The following is an 18,425-nucleotide window of genomic DNA, read 5'->3' on the forward strand; positions in this document are numbered from 1 at the left end:
AACATAGAAGTTCTGGACTGAAATCTAAGTGAATGTACATCTAGCTTACAATTTTTTAAATGGCTGTACATTTCAAACCCCAGAAAAAGCAGGCTGCAGATAGCTGTTTATTACAAATGACTTCCACCTCCTCCACAGCCCTCAAAGGCAAACTATAAAGCTGTGTGCAAAGCCAGACAATCTGGGCACCCAGCCATAAAGCATCACTGCTGCAGCACAGATAACTGTTCTCGCTCTCAGCCATCCTTGGCTGCAAACCCACGGGGAAGAGCTCCAGAAACCAGACCTCAGGACTGTCAGGGCTCCTAATATTTTATGAACTTGAATTACAACTACGTTCAAGACCTCAGTGCTGAAAAATTACAGTGCTGATTCACACCCAGGGTTGAGACCAAAACTCACTCAGATTTGCCTGGTACCCTGAACCTTGAGATGCACGAACAGCCAGTCATTTTACAGCTGCCTCCAGCGACAGAAGCCTTTTTATTGGGAGGAAGAGAGAGACATGCCACACTTCAAAAAAAAGACAAAAGAATCAGATGCATATTTTAAGGTAGTGCTGCATTTTCCACCATCTTTGACATGACCTCAAAGAGCACAGTGACTATTTGTGCAGGAACAGGCAGTTTGTTTAGGATGAAATCCAGAATTTTTTATCTTGGGTGGGAGATTTTCGTGAGGTATTCCTACAAGGTAGGAAGGTGCACAAATGAAGTTTCAGAAAACACAGTTGTAACTGTGTTTGGGAATCCACAGTGAAGTTAACCATGATTAAGTAATGATAAAATAAGCATAAGTACATCTCCTTCTGACACTTAAGATGTACAACTTAGCCATGCTTTCAGTTGACAATTTTCCTAAATAGCACAGATTCCTAAAGGGAGATCAAATAATACTTTGATTCCTCTGCTTTCATACATTAAGAATAACCATCTTTCATTTTACCAATAGCATTTGCCAGTGAAGAGATGGTGCAGAGCACATAGATCATTTAGTAATGCAATTTAATGTCACTTCTAGATCATCTCTCCATTCAATAAAGTATACTTCTCTTCTAAACACTATTTGCCCTGGCTGATATCTTCATAATACAGCTGAAAACCTCAAGCCATTATCACTAGAAGGCATCAGCTGATCCTAAATTGGCTAGACTGCAGCGTCACAGGCATTTAAGAGGTTTCCTTATCATTCATCTTTAATACTGAGGGATCGACACACTCCTACCTGCAGCTCCTAGGCCAAGGGGAAACCTTCTAATGGTATTACCATTATCTTGTAATCTGAATTTTAAACAATTAAAACAATAGCACTTCTGTGTTGCAGGTCTCTACTGCAACCAAAGATGATACATTTTTCATCAGTTCTCGTGTTCAAAGTCTTACATAAAGCACTGATTTTTTTAAAAAGCAGCAATATGCAATCTGCATTGAAGCAGCTGAACCTTCAAAGAGAAGCAGCACTGTAACAAGACACTTAAATTTAAGTAATCAAGAGAGACCATTTGGTTTACTCAGGAAAGGTTTGGTCATTTTATTTTAAATCTGCAGTTCTTGTAGTCAATAAGATCTGGCAATTCTTTCCAAATGAAAGCCTCTTTTTACTGAAGCAGGGGATGGCTCCACCCCTGACCTCCTCCTTCAGCTTGTTTTGGAAAGGGGCCAGATGACAGCATTTGGAAAAGCGCATGTTTATCTCGGCGAGGCCAGCTGCTAAGTTAACATATTACCCGTTCCCACATCCCCCGCTCTTGGTTAAGTCTTCACAGCTAAAACTGAAAGTAAACGCTGCCATTGGGCTTTTAATAAATGTAACACGAAAGAGAAAAGGAGTCTCCATCGCATGGAGCATCTGAACTGTCTGGAGAAGTGCAGGTCAATTTGAGTGAACAGCAGGCAGTAACTCTGTCAATAAAATTCTCTGCCTTTCTGAATGAAGTGAATGAAAAACGGAAAAACAAGTGGTTTTATTTCTAGACTAATTTAAAGCTATGCTTTCTACAAGGCTGCCGCTCAGCAACAGTTGGCTCCAATACACAAGGAGATTATAAGCCCCTGCCTGACAAAACCTTAAACTTTACCTTGTTTTATTGTTAGTCCATACTTGGCAAGGTATGGAACATGGGAGCTTTGAGAACTTCAACATAGAATCTTTAGATTAAAAGTAGTCTTATGCCCAATTATGTTTTTCTCATTTTAAGGAACTTTCATCCCATTATTTTCAAAGTCTTAAAAACCTCTTTCAAGCAAAAAGAGTACAGAATTACCTTACTTCCCTCAAACATCAGTGAAAGGTCTCAACTAATCAAAAGCACAGTGTGTTATCTTATTAGAAAAGACAAATCCTGGAAAAGAAACCAGAAATTAGGCCGGAGAGGTGGGGTTTTCACTGATCCCAGCCAGGTCCAGCAGGCTTTGCAGTGGGCAAACCCATCCACCCACAGGTGATCAGATACAGATTTTGGAAGAAGCCAAGATGCCAGGGCTGAGGGTGAACCTCCAAGTCCCCAAAATGGTTTTTAGCCCAAGGGCAGTGTCCCAGAGCAAACTCCACTCTGCTGTGGCCAGTGGGGAAATGGCACAGCCCAAGGCTGCTCACAAGGACATTCCCAGGCACTGGGACTGACACCCTGCACCAAAATAATCCATGTGCTGTAAAGCTGATGTACAGCACACACAAACCACCCGTGTGTAACACAACAGCTCTTAGTCTGATGGATACCCAGACTTAGATCTATCAATATGGGAATCCACACATAGAACAGGAACATGAATACACCCTAAATCTATCCTGCTGCAATCCAGAGGAGCTCTCAATAAAAAGGTTTGTCTGCCCTGTTTCTTTCATTGCTACAAACAAAACCTTTAAACAAAAGTATAAAATATTGCCTAAAATACAGCCTCTACTAATACCCATCCCTCTTGCCCTGGAGCGAGTCCTGGCTCCAGCAGCTTCCCCTATGGCAGCACCTGTTCTCCGGGGGCTGGACTGAAATGAACCTTCCTCATCTCAGGAAGCCAGGCAGATCACTTCCAGTCAGAAATGATCCGTTCCCCTTTGAAGATAAGGACAAAGCCACACAAGGCTTTATTGCTCTACTGCTGGTGCCCTTAAGCACTCATTTTCCCTAAAAAAAAAAGTTCAAATTAATCTGATTTACTACAGCCTTTTTCACAGGCTGAGTCCCGGGCTCGGAAGCAGCCAGGTTAGGTTACCCACCAGCCGGCATTCTGCAATCTCACCCAAAAAGCACCACCAGGGCTACCCAGGGCAGACCGAGCCTCCACAGGCTGCAGCAGTTTCCTCACTGGGGTATCCACGGCTAACACTGATGCTTTCACGTTCTGGAAAGAATTCCAGAAGCCAGAGCAGGGACGCCAGCGCATCCGGGGGCTGTTCCTCAGCACACCATTTTGAGCTCACAAATAACACACAGGAGCAACCAGCCAGACATCCCAGGGATTCCTGAACCCGAGGAACCGCGGTTGTGGAAAACTCTTGTGATGTGCTAAGCACAGGTTGCACCCACTGCCAAGTCACCTCCTATTTCCTTGGAAAACACCAGGGGAAGCAGTGAGAATCTGTGTGTACCTTCCCACTACTTTCTCTAAATTATTATTTTAAAAAATGTAACATCCGAGAGGAAACTGCATTTAAATTCTCAGTCGTCGGGGAATCCAAAAAAACCCAGCCACCGCACGGAATGAGGGCAGGATTTGGAAGCCATGCCTCGCTCTCCCAGTGCATCCAGCAGCAGTGCAGATGTTCTCCTGCTCCTCCGCTCTGGCATTGTCCTCAGGTCCACAGCACCACCGACACCCACCTGATTTAAAGCTCTGCACCACCGACCAGCCCACTAACAGCGGGATTTATTGGAATTTTAATTACCTTAACCGGCCTAATGTCCACAGCAAATTTCTGTATATAAATTAGCATAATTCACCAGATACATACATATGCAAACGAGAGGGAAAAATATGCAACAGACACGGGTATGACGTCCCAAAGATTATTTCTAAATTTAAACTGGCTGTTAGAATAATTGAATAAATCTCTTCTCGCAGATACACTCGAGTTGTAGCAGAAAATAAACTAGCCACAAAGACCTGCAGTATTATTTTTAATGGGAAAACAGGGAGGAAAACCCAACTGAGTTCAATAAATCCCATAATTGAACCTCCAACTAATTACATATTAAGAAGATTAACCTTTGACACAAACTTGTGATACAAACAAAGAAGCCTAGAACAATTAATAAACTTCCAGTGTTTCAAGATTTCTCAGGTTAACAACTGAGCCCTCCCCATTTTCCTCCCCTTCTGTGTCGCAGTTAAAAGGATAAACTCTGTTTAATACTCTTTCTCCCCCTGGACATTCCAGGTTTAGACGAAGATCTCTCTGTGAATACTCAGGAGAAAATTACTGCAGATCCCCACAACCTCATTACGTGGCGGGAAAGAGGAAAAATAACCCAAATCTAGATATTTAACTTTTAAGAGAAAGCAGCCATGAAGGACAAAGCTGGAGCTCATGTGCTCGCCCACAGGACAGCACCGCTGGCCATGCCAGTTTTCCAGCCCTGGGATCATCTCCAACCCGCTCTGCGATAATTTTCACACGTCTAAGTTCTAAAGCAAGAGCACACGCTCATGCCTTGCAGCAGAAGCTGCCTTCATGTCGTGTCTGAGTAGCACAACATGTTCACAAATGGCACTTTCTGCTCGCTGTTCAGGGAGAAACAGCGATTCCGGACAGAGAAAAATTACGGAATTAATTCTAGCAATAAAAAAAAAAAAAAAAAAAATCCGGAGGTTGATCACATTTTAAAGAATTGTATAAAAATAAAATGGATTTTGAAATGTTTTGGGGGTAGTTCTTGCTTCGCTGACTAATAAGCAGTCTAAAAATAATAATAATCTAGTTTAGACTTGTGAAAAAGGAGGAATGCACCGGCTTTGCAGGTCTCTTCCCCTGCTAACTTCCACCGTGCCCGGATCAAGAGAGGCTCTTACCCCTTCTTACCTTTTAGTCTTTTCTTTATGGGGCTCTTTGGCAGCTTTCGATTCAGTCTTGCTGTAAGGAAACAAGTGAGTATTTTGTCTACCGTGTAGGGGTCTTTCTGACGTGTTCCTTTCTTATTTTTAACGCTTTTTTTTTTTAATTTTTTTGTAAGTGTACCCGTAATTTCACGAATATGAATACGAAAAAAAATCTCACACGGCCAAAAAAATTAAGTTTTTTGTTGTTGTCGTCGTCGTTTGTTTACCCCCCTCAGGGAAAAAAAAAGTCTGCCACACAGGAGATGAAAAAAAACCCAACAGATCAACAGGAAAACACTATCCAAGTAGAAAAGCAAAGAGCTTCAGTGTTATCCAGCCCAGAAGAGAAGCGCAGCAAAAGCAGGTCCAATTCCAAAACAAGCTTTCGATTTCCAGTGAAGCAAAAAAAAAAAAAAAAGAAAAAAAAAAGAAAAAGAAAAAAAAGACAACAAAAAAATAACCAAGACCAAGAAACCAAGACAAAATACACGTTCAAGTCCCCAGCTAAATTTTTGCACGAGTGTGTTTTAAATACAAGTTTGCTTTTATGTGTTGCAGCAAAACCCACGAAAAGCCAGGATTTGGAGTTGATCGGGATGAGTTCTCGTGTGTGTGTCTTGATGGGTTCTCAGTCCACATGGAGGAGCATCTGAGGGCTTTTCAAAAAGTGCAAATCAAAAAGAGAAACTGGGATCCAGAAAAGAGTTTTAAGATGGATCCCCCCTTCAAAATAAAAGGAGGAGGGGAAAAAAAAAAATAAAACACCACCTCGGAGGCACGGGGGAGATGCGGAGTCTCACATGGGGCTGCGGGCAGGAGGAGGATCCCGCCGGGAGGTCCGGGGGGGGCGGAGGATCCAGCGGTGTCTCTGCGAGGGGAGGAGGGTCCGCGGCTCCGCAGGGACCCCGCGGGCGATCCGGGGCGGGAGGAGGATCCTGCAGCCGCTCCCGCAGGAAGGAGCGAGCGCGGGGAGGGGATCCGGGGAGGAGGATCCAGCAAAGTCTTTCACGGAGGGAGGAGGGAGCGGGGAAACCCGACAGTCTGTGTGCCTGGCTCGCAGCGGGATCCGCGGGCAGGCGGGGGTGGGGAGGGGGGGGAGATCCCGCGGCTCTCTCCGTGTCCTCCGCAGAGATCCGGCAGGGACCCGGGTGGGCGGCGGGGGGAGCTGGGACCCGGGGGTCGGCGGGGAGCGGGGCAGCCGAGGCGGCGGCGTGTCCCCGGGGAGCCGCAGCAGCGCCTCGGGCAGGGTCGGTCGGTCCGCCGGGCTGCTGAGGGGGAGGGGGGGGGGGGGACGCAGCGCCTCTCGCCGTCTCTCCCGCTCGCTCTCGCCTCGTCCGCTCGCAGGGCAGGCGGTGCCGGGCTCAGTGCTGCCGGGCCGGTCCCCCGCTCCTCCGCGCCGCCGCCGCTGCCGCCGGTGCCGCCCTGGGGAGCAGAGGAGCCGCTGCCGCCGCTGCCGCCGCCGCGGCCATTTTGTCGCTGACTGACAGAGCCCCGCCAGGCAGCGCGAGACCGCGGGGCGGCTCCGCGCGCGCCCCCTCCCGCGCTGGCCGCGAACAGGAAGTGCCGCGCTCCCCCCTCCCCCCCCCCCCCCGACCCGGCCCTCCGAGCACGTGACGCAGGCGGGGAGGGGGGAGCACCCGCCGATATGCAAATGAGCGCGGCCGCCGCAGCCAAACAGCGACGAGGCCGCGCGCGCGCGCCGCGGGCCACGCCCCCTACTCCGCCCCCCCGCGCCCCCCCCCCCCCCCCGCGAAGGCGCGCGCCCTCCCGCCACCGCCGCGCGCGCAGCCCGCGCCTCGGGGGGGGGGGGGGGAGGAGAGCTGTGCCCACCCCACCCCCACCCCACCCCTAAAGGGGTGCAGGGGGGTCACCCCCCCCGCCAGCCGGGCAGATGGGTGTCGGTGCATTCACACACACACACACAACCTCCCCGTGCAAACGGCAGGTGCGAACGGCAATTCACTAATTCACTAATTCACCCCTCCCCCGCACAAACCCCCGCCGTGGGGGGGTGAGAGAAGGCGAGAGAGATGTGTCCCTCCAAAGGGGTGTAGAGAGGCTGTGCCCCCCCCCCCCCGAAAGGGGTGCAGGAGGGCTTCATGCGCACACACCCCCATGCAGATGGGCGTCGGAGCACCCACCCCTCCGTCGCGCACCCCCGCGGGAGGTTGGGGGGAAGGGACGGGGGAGCTGTGCCCGACCCCCCCCAAGCGGTACAGAGGGGCTTCATCCCCACTGCCGTGCAAATGGGTGTCGGTGCGTTCACACACACGCACACCCCGGGCGAGCAGCATTAGGCGCATTCACCCTTGGGGACGGGGGTGGCAGGAGAGCTGTACCCCCCCAAAGGGGTATAAAGGGGCTGCCTCCCCAAAAGGGTGCCTTCCCCCCCACCCCTTGCAAATGGGTGTCGGTGCCTTCACCCCTCCTCACACGCCCCCGCAGGTTGGGGCTCTGTTGGGGTGGAAGGGGGGATTAAACACGGTCCTGCTGCACCCCGAGTTTCCAGCAGCCCCCTCTCTGACAGCATCCCTTGCCTTAAAGATCCATCCCTCTGGATATATCCGTGCCCTGGCATGAGCAGTGTGCACGGTGTGTCCGAGCGCATCCACCCAGCTGTAGGTGTGCACAGAGCTGTGAGCACACGCGTGCAGGGACACCCCTGGGTGACACTCTCGGGGTATCCCTGGACACCGCCCAGCCCTCCAGGACACCCTCCTGCACAGCCCTGCTGGGCTCTTGGCCATCGGAGGGGATCCCCGTCCTACCCAGGTACCTCCAAAAAGAATTCTGGTGTTTAAAATGCGCTCGTGGCTGAGAGCAAGCCGGCGGAGCCGCCGGGAATTGTGCACCTCGGGGAGGGGAGATGGAAATGTCACATTTCAGAGTGGTAGCGTTGACTTGTCCCCCACAATAACCACATTAACTGCTTCTGTCAGGAGAAAGTCAGGATCTGGTCTCAAAATACCATGGGAAGAGTGGAATGCAAAAAAAAATGAGTCATTTTAGCTAAAAATTGTTGTGTCTGGGTCTTTCAGCAGATCTTCGCCGGTTCTCTCTCCTCTCCTGCCTCCTCTCCCCCTTCTGCAGCGAACGTCTTGGGAACTGCAAGGAAATCCAGAGCCCGAATCTTTATTTGCTCAGGCCGTTCCACTTAAATCTGAATGGAGCACGGGTTACAGAGCAGGGCTGTTACTGCGGCCGGTGGGACGGCACCCACAGCAGAGGATTTGGGGTGAAAGAAGCACACCCCCAGCATGATGCCTGTTGGCATTTGTGATGCCAGCCCCTGGGCAAATGACACCAGGAGCCCGGATCCCCTTGACCACTGGAGGGAGCCCATATTGTGCCAGAATGCAACAGAAACGCTATGGGGAAGACGAAAAAAACCACTAAAATATGAAATACCAGATCATTGTAGTCAGAACAAAGTGTCTTCTCCAGGTCAGACCGTGATCTATAGCGATGCAAAATGTTATAAAAATCAGATTTAAATGTCCCATTGTACTTCATCAGCACAAAGAAAGGAAAGAATTATTAAGAACAAGGCTCTTTTTTTTCCCCCCCACGTTTTGAATGTCAGTCTGGCACCTTTCACCGGGAGTGAATTCATCCGCCAGGATGGTGGCAGACCTGGCTTGGAGGGAAAATGCCTTTGTGTCATCCCAAGGACCAGCTCAGCTTCCCCTCACTCTCCTTGCTTAAATGTAGGTCAGCACCTATAGACTCCTTCCCAACCCGCCCCGGAGCAGCAGCAGCTCATCACTGCTGCTCTCCAAGGAGCTTTTGCTCTCCTGATAAGCCATCCACTCCAGAGAGGCAGAACAGAAGAGGCCACATGCCCTGCTTATGGCACAGCATCCTCATCGTGCACCTACAGAAGGCTGCCCCGCACCAAAAACTCTGCTTGGCAATTGCGCCGAGGAATGTTCCTGGTTCCCTAAATTATGTGTTGTGAACGTTGAAATATTTGTAATTCAAAACACACTTTTAACATACAAATATTTCTGGCTTCGCAGAGTGGTGCCAAGTTGCTGGAGACCCTGAAATGTCAAAATGGAATAAAACTGAAAGTGATTTGTGTACTAATCTTTTTTTCTTGGCCCTGGCAAAATTACCATCAAAAGCATGATGTAACCACAGCCCCACAGACACAGAGAGCCCGTTGTATTTGACACCCGTGTTCTAAAATACAGGTAAAAACACATTCTAGTAAACCTTTCCTATCTTACCTGAGCTCTTTTACCATTGATATGAATACAGGGCTTTATCCAACGTAATTTTGATTTTTTTCCCCCTACTTTGCTCTCCTGCTGGTGTTTTGCCCTCCCACTCCCCTGGTTGTTCTCCTTGGGAGCTTACATAGATCTGGGCACGTTTGCCCCCCCAGCACCATGAGCTGAGGCTCTGTACCAGCTGGTGGCTGCTGTCACCACGGATGGTACATCTGTCCCCTAATTGCCCCTCAGCCTGAGCTGACAGGACCCTGGTAGGGCACAGTCTTCTCCTTGAGCTGTGCTTTTCCAGAGCTGCTCCAGCACAGGAGCCGCTGCTGCCTTTGAAGCCTCTCCTACCCCCAGCGCTCAGGTAGTGGCTTTTTGTCACACGTGAGTAAGAACAGATGTGAGCTGGTGCGAAGGGGAGGAAAAGGGATAGATGATGCCAGCGGTTCAGTGCTCGCAGAGCAGGAGGAATTCCGCTGCTGCCTTGTAAACCTCCACTTCCCCAGTCTGCTTGTGTCTCGGGGAAAGGGCTGTGACCAAAGTGTCCCCACGTTGGGTGGGTGGCTCTGAGCACAAAGAGCCAGGCACTCACACAGATGCAGAGTTTTCTCTGCTGAGAGTGACAAAGCCGAGCTAAGCAAAGGTCTTCACACATTCAGGGCTGTGTTGGGGTGGCTCAATCACACCGAGGCAAAATATTCCTCCACTGCAGGCTTTACACCTCTTGCTTGGTTTTGTATCATCCAACCGAGCACAAAATCATCACCAAGCACTTCTTCCACTTCTTACCCAGCAATAATGAGCGCACACAAAATTAGTGTCAAAGCCTGACTCGAGCACTGGCCATGCTCCAATGGCATAACCTCATTCCTTAAGGACAATCCTGTCTCTGATGCTGAACAGCATTTCCCAGAGCCCACACAAAGTGAAGCTACACCTCCAAGGCTCTCCCTTGTCTGAGCTGATGCTCAGAGGCTGAGTGGGCAAGATTGCACTGGGCAGCCAGGATCCAGGATACCATGGGCTCTTGCCGAGTTTTCCAAGGAGAGTAAGAAAGTCAAAGACATTTGTACAGAGTCCCTCTGAAGGATGCGAGCACATCCCTCCTGGCCACCCTACCACAAATTGTGTCTTTGGGGTGAACACTTAAACAGAATCATAGAATCACGGAATCATAGAATTGTTAAATTGGAAAAGACCTCAAAGATCTTTGATTCAACCATTAATGAACTGTACTGAACTTATACATCAGTTTTTATTGGAAAAACTCACTTTCATAACTTATGTTTCTTTCCCCACACTTTCCTCCCACTTGCTGGGACCATGCCCTGCTGTGAAACCTCCACATCAGCGTGGTTGTACCTAGCTGTGAAATATCCTCTCCATGGCACTGGCCCGAAGCAGAAAGGGCTCCTGAAACCCTGGTACCCGGGTTCCTCCTGTTGTCTGGCCCACACATTTCACATCAGCAAACCCACTGTGGCGAGCATCATCACAGGAGTCTGACAGTTCACCTCTTACCCCTGCCTTGGATGAGCCAGGTTCCCCTTTTTTTGTGTAACAACGAAATGCTTGAAACATTTTCCCAGAAAACACAACATCTGGATTCAATCCCTCCCCAAGCTGAGAGTCTCTAACCTGTATTTCCCATGAGAGAGATGTAGCACGATGCTAAACAGCAATCTGGCAGGGGGGAAAACAAGGTATTTTTCATTCTTGCTCTCCAAGCAGAGCTATTGTACAAACAGGAACACAAGTGTCCTGAGGCCAAAAAGCGAGCGAGAAGCACATGACTCCCTACCCCGCCTGCCGCAGCAGCAGTGATAACACGTTCTGCTTATTATCAATAGCTGTTTTACAATAAATACATAATCCTGAGGGCTCAGAGCCCAGGGTTTGCTTACCCTATAGCTCACCCCATAATTTACCCTATAGGTTGTTTTGGGGGAGAGGAAGCAATGGTTTAGAGGTTGGAAGCTGTGAATGTGGCACCTCGAGTTAAGTCTATAGGCTGGAGGAATGTGCAGGGATGCAAATTTCCCGTTGTGCTTCTGAGAATAAAAGTACTGCCATTAATCAGCCTCTCTTCCTCTGTTTTTTAGGTCATCACTTATTGGTACAAGGGGGCTGGAACAAGCAGAGGGAAGACACAGAGTGTTCCAGTGGCACAGACAGTGCTCATCATCCAGGCACGGCTGCGGATGTTACAGAAAACCCTGGTTTTGTACAGAAAACCCTTGCTGAGCATGCAAACCCCCAGTGAAACACTGGAGTTGTCACCTCTGGTGCTGACAGGGGCACCAAGCCAAGTGTCTGTAATAAAAATCCTGCAGCAGAAAGGGAAAAAGCCCTGATTACCCAGCATTTCAATGAACTGGGAGGAAGCTGCCAATGCTTCTTTGCTGAAAAGAAGCCATTCCAAAAAGGTTTTTCCAAGCTAAAATTCAGCTTGTAGATTTTTATCTTCACCCCACCCAGAGCCTCCTGCACATGTGGGAAGCACTGGAGCTGTTTTCATGATGTGCTCAAATGTCAAGGTGCTTTTGGTTTTCCTACCTGTTTGCAAGTCTCTCATCCTAATGGAAATAAAGCAGAGTTGGGGGCAGGCCACAAAAAGGTTCATTTGCTGCGTATACCAGTCTGATCTTCTTTGGCAGCTCAAACAGCTGCACCCAAGAAACACCTAAGGGATGAAAATTCTTCTGAAACCAGTGGTCAGGAGAATTCCTTCTAGCACCCCACCAGCTATCAAAGCAGTGGTGAAACAATTTGGAAATACTTAATTTAAAAAATAAGCCCCAGTCGTCAGGCCAGGCATTGCTCCCACACTGGTTCTGCAGTGCCTGTGGCAGCCCAACACCATTTCCTTAGGACAAACCAGCCTTTGGTGGGGTTTTGCAGCAGGACTTTTATGACATATGTCAGTCATCTAATGCTGGCAGTGGAACAAGGCAACAGAACAGATTTCAGCCTCCAACATTTCTGCTGGAGGATTTCTTTGTATCACAGGCGCTAAGTGTGGGCATCACCCTCACTCCATCACCTCCTAATCCTGGGAGCTTTGCAGAGTAAAGGATGGCAGAATGGCAAATGCCTACAGCTGCAGCTCCTTTCCAAGCAGTTGCTGGGCCAGCAACTTCAATGTTCAAGGTAAAAATGAGTTATGATAGCCCATATAGATGAGACAAAAATGAGATTCTTGGGCAGTTTTTGTGAGACCAGGTGATGGATCCAGTGGTAAAAGAGCTTTTCCCAATGTCCTGACTGATACACATGGGAATAATTTGACCTCTCTAAAACCTTCCCATATTTTCAGAGGGCTGTAACATCCACTTCTTTCTTTCTTTGATTAAGCTGGGCATCCTGGCTGCTGCCTTCCTTCTCTGTCAGGGGCAGAGAACATTTTGAAAGGGATTGATGCCAGTATAATGTACATTTATTGCCTGCCTTGGGAACTTTGGGTGAATGTCTCTGATGTCATGACTGTTACTCTGCACAGACTCACCAGGTATCAACACTTCGGGTTGGATTGTACCTAGGGCAGCTTCTGTATTCCTGACAGAGCTGATATGACTTATCCCTGGGGTGAGGAGGTGGGAGAGAAAGAATTACTTGTGACAGATACTAGTCATGCTGCTTAATGAAGTTTTGCAAGGTGTTCAGAAACAGCAGGACAGGGTCAAATCAGGGAAGGTCACGCCGCTGGAAGCTGCAATCCTGACTCAAGACCTGGCTTCTCCCCAGAGCCTGTCACTCTGCTCCCTACCCGGCTGGCAGAGCTGCTCAGATTGCAAAGAATTTATTGACACCCACCCACCATCCCTAAAGTTTTATGGCAATATAGATCCATTAGAAATCCATTTTACAGAGGTATTAAAATAATGAAGGTGAGAATTAAGAGAACAGCACACTCCTTGGAAAACCCGCTGATCATAATATACTGCTTTAAAGAAAGTTATCGTGCAGTCCCCTTAAAGAAAGTTATCAATTAGTCACTGTATTAGACATGGGAGAATTGTTCCCTGAAGAGGATTTTAGGAGGAAAGCCAGTGAGTAAGTGATGAATTTATCACCGGGGGTTGCATGGCTCCATGGATTAAGATGACGTGGCACAGAGGGCTCGGAGAGCAGACCGAGATCCTGGTGGCCCTGGGGAGGTTCAGGCAGGAGCACCGGTGTGGGGTGAGATGTGACACGGCTCCCAGACAGGGTGACAGCAAGTTGAGGAGGAGATGTGACACCAGGGGGGTGGATCAGAGCTCCCACATGTCCAGCGAGCTCAGGCCACTGGGCAAACACTCCCACAGCTGCCTGTACCTGCTGCAGTGCTGGCTTGGGGATTCTGCCCCATGCTCTTCTTCCCCACAGCCTTCCAGACCACCACAATGTGCTGGGTAGAATCAAAACACAATGGGTTTTCTGGTACAGATGCCCCACTGAAACCAGGGACATCAGGGCTGATATGAAACAGGCCCTGGTCAGGGGCTGGGTAGGGGAGATTTGTCTGTCCCTGCAGCTGAGCTGTGAAATGCCCTGGGGTGAGCCAGGACAGCAAAAGCTGAAGTCAAAGTACAAAGGACAAAACCTACTTGGCTCCTGCAGCTCAGATAACTGAACATGGAGAGAGGAAGGAGCCACAGGGACATGGCTTTCCTCTGTGGACAAACATTACCTGGTAACATCTAGACAGGATGAGCACACGTGAGCCTGTTCCATCCCAGCAGTCTGGGGGAGACAACACAAAAGAGAGAGGCTTGTCGAATGACAAGGTTGTGAATGTTGCCTAGAATTGGGAGAAATCACAGTATTTCCATGGAATTGGAATAAACTTGCAAAATATTTTGTTTTGATCCAAACCATCCCTGGAAGTATTTAAAAGATGTGTAGCTGTGGTGCTGAGGGACATGGTTTGGTGGTAGTTTTGGCAGTGCTGGGTTAATGCTTGGACTTGATCTTAAAGGTTCTTTCCAACCTAAACAATTCTGTGATTCCATAAATCTACATTTCTCAATGCAAAGGCGTTTTGTGAGCCCAAAGCTGCCCTCCTCTATTGCTGCATGGCTGAAAGGGCTCCTGCAGTGACCACGGCAGTCGCCCGCTGCCCACACCTCGCCCGGCTCAGCCGAGAAGCTCAGCAAAGTCCTGACAAATTGCCAAGCTCTCCTGAGATAAATAATCACAAACAAAAATATTTGTGTTTACTGTGGGGATTTGTCTGTGCATAATTATGCATTAGTCATTACGAGGACTACAGGAGAGTTTTACACATGTAAATATGTTCAGTTAATTAGACAGGACTGCTTTTGGTTTGTTTCTTCTCTGCAGTCTGATCCTGAAGTCATCAAACACTCCTGGATCACGAGGCGGGTTGAACGATGTATGTGAGGAAAACAGGTCTCTCCCTGCTCGTAACGCAGCTCTGGGTATCAATATATACTCCTTTAAAATACTTCTTGTAGCTTCTCTGTTACAGCCTCAAGGTACTGCACACGATGCAGCACAACCTTCACACTGTTCTCTCATGTTCGTGTTTCAAGGGGAGATCAGATGGATTTCTCAGGTGATACAATATAAGACATTATTTTCTTCTGAAACATTTTTAAGTGCAGCAGCTTTTAGTAATCTTCTAGCATCTTCTCCTATGTATGACAGAGTCTATTAATGTCATTTGCATGAGAAGTACACAATAAATCATTCATGCACAGTTTAGTACAGGTTAAGTGTAACAGCCTAACTGTGATTTTCTGTAAGAAAATCAGAGCAGCTCATCAGCTGGTGTAAATCAGCAGTGCTCCATCAAAGCCACTGAGTCACACCAACTAATTGCTTGGCCCAGGGGAAAGATTAGGCAAAAAAGCAGCAGGGAAGAGCACGATTCAGGACCTTCTCCTGAGAGCTTCTCTCCTAAAATCCTTTCCAAAGAAAATCCGTAGGCTGTGGGGCTGGCACAACCTGGTTGGTCCAAGGTCATTGCTGTCCTGCTGACAGCCCTGGGCTCTGCTGTGGCCTCACTCCTGGAGGGTGAGGAGTGTTCAGGGGACCCAGCCTGGAGCAAGGCCAGGAGCTCAGTGGGAAGCCTTGGGCTTGTCCCGGCCCTGAGGGTGGGAGGAAGATCAAATTCCCCAAGAACCTGCAGCTGTCATTTAGGCAAGAGCCTGGAACAACAGCAAAAGTAGTTCCAACGCCTCCAGGTGTGGGGTTGAACTAGATGACCTTTAAGGTCCCTTCCAACCCAAACCATTCTGTGACTCCGTGGTTTAGGACAGTGTGGTGTCCATGTATCGATCTCCATTTCACTGCTGGATATCCTCCATGTTTGGAGCACTGACTCCATTTGCTCATGGGAGGAGGAGGAGGAGGAGGAGAAGGAGGAGGAGGAGAAGGATGCATTCCCTGCCCCCGGGGCAGCACAGCAAACCCCCCTCAGGAGATGCCGATAGGGAAGGGGCCACCCTGCTGCACCCAGCCTGGTCCAATATCTCTGGAAGTGAAAGCAAATTCCTTTGCAGTGATGTGGAATTTGTCACCCCTCTGGAAAGGGGCCATGTGGGCATGAGAGGAGCAAGGGGTCCCTGGAGGGAGGTGGTTAAGGCAAAAATCCATATTGTCCCTCAGCAGCACTGAGAACTGATTGCGTGGCTCAGCTTCGCCCAGGCAGGAGGCGAACATGGGCACAGCTTCACTCAGAAATGAAGATCTTTCTCCTCCCCTCCTCCTGTTTTTTCTCTCTGTTTTTCGGCCTGGTTCTTGTTCTCACTGTGGCAGCGTGTGGGACAGAGGCTCATTGTTCCTGCTGCTCAGGGAACACGCCGCAGGACTGATCTTATTAGAGCTGGGGCCATGCCCGGGCCAGCCTGGGAGGAGCCAGCAGCCAGCAGCACATCCTGGGGGGCACACCCTCGGGGGACATGCTGGGGGTACATCCTCAGGGGCTCATCTTGGGGACACATCCTTGGGGGTACATCCTGGGATAAGTTCCTCAGGGCGCATCCTGTGGACACATCCCTGGGGGCACATCCTCGGGGACACATCATCAAGGGCACATCCTGGGAATACATCCTGGGGGGCACATCCTCAGAGGGACATCCTGGGGGCTCACCGTGGGGTGCAGAGGCAGCCCGTGTCCCCCACCACCTTGGGTCAGTGCGGCCACTCGGCATCACTCACCCAGGGCTTGATTTTGGCTGAGGTTTCAGGGCTTCACTTGTGCTTGGTGCCTTTGAATCAAGCACTGGGTAGCTCCAGTCTAACAGTGAAAATGAAGGTGAAAGTGGAGCGTGCTGCATCCAGGACCTCGGGGGCTCTACCAGGTTGCCATGGCAAGGGCATCAACAATGAGGTTGTTTTTAACCTCCTTGGCCGAGTACATCACACCGGTGCAGTCGTGCTCACGCCTGTTTCTCCCCGCTGCTCCCCGCTCATTTGGGAACACAACGCTCTACAGAGAAGCCAGGAAAAAGTTTAAATCCTACAAATACAGAGGAGAAAAACTAAAGGAGGGTCTCCATGAAGTGCACAGCAACTCAGTGGCTGTGCTCCTGGTGCAACTGAGAGCCAGCCAGGCTGATCGAGATGCATCTTCTAAATGCCCAAACACCAGAAGGAAGTTGCACAATCTCAGGCTATTTATTTGTTACTTATAAAGAGCATCATTTTGAATGCACCGGCTAAATAAGGATTAATTGTGTTAAAAATTCAGGTTAACAAACGCTGTAAGGAGTTGTCTTAGGGGAAATAAAAGGGAACAACAAAAAAATCTCGGGCACTAATGATTAGAACAAAACCCTGATGTTAAGAGGACTTTGTCTCAGTGGAAGCAAGTTATTCATCTTTTCCAGAAGATACATGCATGCATTGCAAAATGTTTATTTTGTACTCTCTGAAGTGGTTAATCTACATGCAAAGCAATGAAAAGGTGCCTTATTAGGCTAATTGCTAATAAAAAAAAAGAGAGAGAGAAAAAAACCCCCAGAACTACTGTGAGCAAATATTTAAAAACAGATGCAGAAGGCTGTGAAAACAAACACAATCTCGTTTTTCCATGAAGTTTTCCCACCAGAAATCAGACAGTTCAAAGAGACGTCCGGTTAATGCGGTACCTCCAGGCTCCTGGCGCTGGAGCTGTTCATTAGCCGCTGCGTAATTCTGTGATGCAGAACTGGATTAATGGAAAGGTGACTGGGAGCCACCGAGGGACCTGCTAATGATACTGCTTCGTCCTTAGAGAAGTCCTCTCTAGCCTTGCCCACGTGCGGCAAAACACACACACCATCAGGATACAATGCCACATTATCACAAGAAAACACTTTGGAGAGGGGAAGAAGATGTCATCACCGAGTGGTGCTGGGAACTGGTGAAACCCAAGATGGAAAAATAATTGCATGCATGTTTTTTAATACAACAGGATTCCCCCAAGCTCATTAAAGCAGATGGAAGTTTTAAAACCTGTATTACTTTAAAAATTAATTTACAGCTGTGGGGCTTGGTGGCCCAGAGAACATTAAAATGATAAATCCGGAAAGGTGATGTGAGCAGAAAGGAGGATTGCTTTGGTCACAACATGGCCTCATGCAGCTGGGAAGGGGAGATGGCACCGTTTTGTTGCTGTCTGACATTTACCTCTGCTGTGCCATTCCTGGGCTTAACCCAGATTTTAAAATACTGTAACAAACCATTACAATTCCCTCCCAAGCGATGTGTCAGCCAGAAACGATCTTGGTGCCTCTCTGCTTCATTAGATACTGGCTGGCCTGGCGAGGGAGCTGATAATGGACATCTGCACTTTGGACCACAGGAGAGCCCTGTCAGGGCTGGATGGTTGCACTGGGTCGTGGCACTGGGTCGTGGCGCTGGCTCACAGCCTGGACATCCACACCAATGCCTGGCACTGGCTCACAGCCTGGACATCCACACCAGTCCCTGGCACCGGGTCACAGCCTGGACATCCACACCAATGCCTGGCACTGGCTCACAGCCTGGACATCCACACCAGTCCCTGGCACCGGGTCACAGCCTGGACATCCACACCAATGCCTGGCACTGGCTCACAGCCTGGACATCCACACCAGTCCCTGGCACCGGGTCACAGCCTGGACATCCACACCAGTGCATGGCACCGGGTCACAGCCTGGACATCCACACCAGTCCCTGGCACCGGGTCACAGCC

General features: G+C 49.3%; 1 protein-coding gene across 16 annotated transcripts in view; it reads right to left on the reverse strand.

Moving 5' to 3' along the window:
* The window catches only part of TNRC6C (trinucleotide repeat containing adaptor 6C), a 97,710-nt gene extending 91,622 nt beyond the window's left edge, over window positions 1-6,088 (reverse strand). For 6 of the 16 annotated variants that reach the window (XM_032129384.1, XM_032129376.1, XM_032129372.1 and 3 more), the window contains exon 1: window positions 5,020-6,086. The gene's annotated coding sequence lies outside the window, so the exon portion shown is untranslated. Of the gene's footprint in view, window positions 1-5,019 lie in introns of all 16 variants that reach the window. The other 10 variants (XM_032129378.1, XM_032129377.1, XM_032129374.1 and 7 more) reach the window with 5 other exon arrangements.
* Between the last annotated feature and the right edge of the window lie 12,337 nt (window positions 6,089-18,425).

The sequence above is a fragment of the Corvus moneduloides genome, chromosome 19, assembly GCF_009650955.1.
Source record: "Corvus moneduloides isolate bCorMon1 chromosome 19, bCorMon1.pri, whole genome shotgun sequence".
In the NCBI taxonomy this organism is placed as follows: Eukaryota; Metazoa; Chordata; class Aves; order Passeriformes; family Corvidae; genus Corvus; species Corvus moneduloides.